The sequence below is a fragment of the Triplophysa rosa genome, linkage group LG19, assembly GCF_024868665.1.
Source record: "Triplophysa rosa linkage group LG19, Trosa_1v2, whole genome shotgun sequence".
Classification (NCBI taxonomy): Eukaryota; Metazoa; Chordata; class Actinopteri; order Cypriniformes; family Nemacheilidae; genus Triplophysa; species Triplophysa rosa.
Window position 1 is genome coordinate 21,103,265 of NC_079908.1, and position 3,421 is coordinate 21,106,685.

The window sequence follows — 3,421 nt, forward strand, 5'->3', positions numbered from 1 at the left end:
GTGTGTGTGCGTGTGTGTGATACCTCTGAGCTATAGTTAATATGAGTCATATCACATGTGTGCTGCAACCATGAGCACACATGACCTTGAGGACACCATGTCTCACACACAGCCTCTCCCATGTGCAGACAATGTATGCATGTGCTGTCTGTCTGTCTGCCTGTCTCTCTCATGCGCAGACAGTGGATCTGTCTGTCTGTCTCTCTGTCTGTCTCTCTTATGTGTAGACAGTTCGTCTGTCTGTCTGTCTAATGTGCAGACAGTGGGTCCGTCTGTCTGTCTCTCTGTCTGTCTCTCTTATGTGCAGACAGTTCGTCTGTCTGTCTGTCTGTCTGTCTCTCTCATATGCAGACAATTGATCTGTCTGAACGTATATCTGTCTGTCTGTTTGTCTGTCTAATGTGCAGACAGTTCGTCTGTCTGTCTGTCTCTCTTATGTGCAGACAGTTTGTCTGTCTGTCTGTCTCTCCGTCTGTCTGTCTCTCTCATATGCAGACAATTGATCTGTCTGAACGTATATCTGTTTGTCTGTTTGTCTGTCTAATGTGCAGACAGTTCGTCTGTCTGTCTGTCTGTCTTTCTTATGTGCAGACAATTGATCTGTCTGTCTGTTTCTCTCTCTTATGTGCAGACAGTTCGTCTGTCTGTCTCTCTTATGTGCAGACAGTTCGTATGTCTGCCTGTCTGTCTGTCTCTCTCATATGCAGACAATTGATCTGTCTTTCTGTCTGTCTGTCTGTTTCTCTCATATGCAGACAGTTGATCTGTCTGTCTGTCTGTCTGTCTGTCTGTCTGTCTGTCTGTCTCTCTCTCTTATGTGCAGACAGTTGATCTGTCTGTCTGTTTCTCTCTCTTATGTGCAGACAGTTTGTCTGTCTGCCTGCCTGCCTGCCTGTCTGTCTGTCTCTCTCATATGCAGACAATTGATCTGTCTGTCTGTCTCTCTTATGTGCAGACAGTTCGTCTGTCTGCCTGTCTGTCTGTCTGTCTGTCTGTCTCTCTCATATGCAGACAATTGATCTGTCTGTCTGTCTGTCTGTTTCTCTCATATGCAGACAGTTGATCTGTCTGTCTGTCTGTCTGTCTGTCTGTCTCTCTCTCTCTCTTATGTGCAGACAGTTGATCTGTCTGTCTGTTTCTCTCTCTTATGTGCAGACAGTTCGTCTGTCTGTCTGTCTCTCTTATGTGCAGACAGTTCGTATGTCTGTCTGTCTGTCTGCCTGCCTGTCTGCCTGCCTGTCTGTCTGTATGTCTGTCTGTCTGTCTCTCTAATGTACAGACAGTTCGTCTGTCTGCATGTATGTCTGTCTGTCTGTCTGTCTGTCTGTCTGTCTGTCTCTCTCTCTCTCATATGCAGACAATTGATCTGTCTGTCTGTCTTTCTCTCTCATATGCAGACAGTTGATCTGTCTGTTTGTCTGTCTCTCTCTCTCTCTCTCTTAAGTGCCGACAGTTGATCTGTCTGTCTGTCTCATATGCATACAGTGTGTTTGTCTGTCCGTCTTTCTCTCTCATATGCAGACAGTTGATCTGTCTGTCTGTCTGTCTGTCTCTCTCTCTCTCTTAAGTGCCGACAGTTGATCTGTCTGTCTGTCTCATATGCATACAGTGGGTCTGTCTGTCTGTCTGTCTCTCTCTTATGTGCAGACAGTGGGTCTGTCTGTGTCTGGTCCTCTTTGACCCGCTGTATAGTAGAGTCCATGTAATGTCATCATCCGTCAGCATCTTTACATAAAATCAGAGCAGTACATTCATAAGATATATAAGTATAACTCATGAAACTAACACACACACACACACGCACACACACACACGCACGCACGCACGCACGCACGCACACACACACACACACACACACACACACGCGCACACACACACACACACACAGAAACAGAACCAATGTTTTTTAAGAAAGTAAAGTAACACCACATTTCTGAAACGGATAACACAGATAAGATTATATTTACTGTGGTATAAACAGTGTAACAGCATTGTGGGTGCCTATAAAGAGCTCACTTATTAGGTGTCATTTAAGTTAGCATGTTGCCTTAGAAGGTAGTAGTTTATGTAGGGCAGCTCAGCAAGATGTGAAACAGAGCGTGTGTGTGTGAGAGACGTTGACCCGGCTGTAATAGCCCGGGATGATAGATCAGCTGTGTGCTGATGATAATTAATTCTCTCTCTCTCTCTCTCTCTCTCTCTCTCTCTGTGTGTGTTTTTAGGAGGGGTCGTGCTGATGGTCCGTCAGTCAGATGGTTCTCAGGAGAGTCTTTTGTTTTGAACGGGGGGAATCTAAGCGGCGGTGAAGAGATTCCCAGCTCGATCAATCCCCTCTAACTACACTATTGATTAGCTGCAGTAACATTTTTCATTTATTAATTATGAGGAATATGTACTTGAAAGTGTCTCTCTCTCCCCTGATAGGGTCATCAGCTATGAGCTGAGATCATTTTCTGCATCTATGAATGTTACAGATATATTGTCATCATTAAGGACACACACTGACACCTCTTTGTCTCTGAAATATGACTACATATCTCATATATATCTTTCTCACTGTTTTATTCTGAGGAGAGAGAGAGAGATTTGTATTTAGGTGTTGAATAGAGTCTCTGGTTTTAAAGGTTTGTACAGTTCAAATGTATTCAGACACTCCACATGTAAAAATGTCAAGATAATGAAAATCACATGATGTACGAAAAAACATCATCAAATCATCAGAAGTGTTTGCAGATAAAACGTTTGATATTATTGATTTGTATTGTAATATTGTTATCTAATGCTGTGATGTTTATACATTTGTAAGGGTGTAATCTCTTGAGACTGTGGTTATTTGACAGTTCTTGAGCTTTTGATGTCTTGTGGTTGAAGTATGTTGAACACAGAGTGTGGACATAAAACCAAAGCAAGGTCTGTTCAGCACACACTTCTGATCTGTTTTCACAGACAAACGCTCGTGTACAGTGTCTCTTCAGTTTAAAGAGGTTCCAGTGATTCTTGATGTTTCTTCATCGGATTTCATTTCTTCGGATTCTTCAAAGCATCAGAATGTTGATGAAGAAAATAAGAAGTTCTTTACAGACTGTCAGGCTGATAATGAATGTGATTTTGGTTGTGATGACTGATGGTGTTCAGTCAGACCGGCTCTGTTCCAGTTGTGACGTGTGGTGTGTACAGATTCTAGTAAAGATGTGAAGACCCATTTGTTGCCCGTCGCTCTTTAAAAGTGTGTTCGGTCCAGTCTTCTGCTAGTGTTTTCAGCAAGCTTCTTCTGTGTTGGTTCTGTTCTGTCTTTCAGTGTTTGCTTTATTTCGGCATCTTTATTGTTCAGAAACCATTTCAGAGACAAAAGTGCATGTGTGCATGTGACATTAAACACCCTGTGAAATGGTTTCACAAGCACGAATTTACTTTTGCTGTG

The 3,421-nt window shown here is 42.8% G+C and overlaps 1 long non-coding RNA gene across 1 annotated transcript in view; it reads left to right on the top strand.

Moving 5' to 3' along the window:
* LOC130570162 (uncharacterized) overlaps window positions 1-3,162 on the top strand; it is a 17,557-nt gene extending 14,395 nt beyond the window's left edge. Inside the window, exon 3 of the long non-coding RNA XR_008964929.1 lies at window positions 2,223-3,162. This is a non-coding gene — a long non-coding RNA (uncharacterized LOC130570162). The remainder of the gene's footprint in view (window positions 1-2,222) is intronic.
* Window positions 3,163-3,421: the final 259 nt, after the last annotated feature.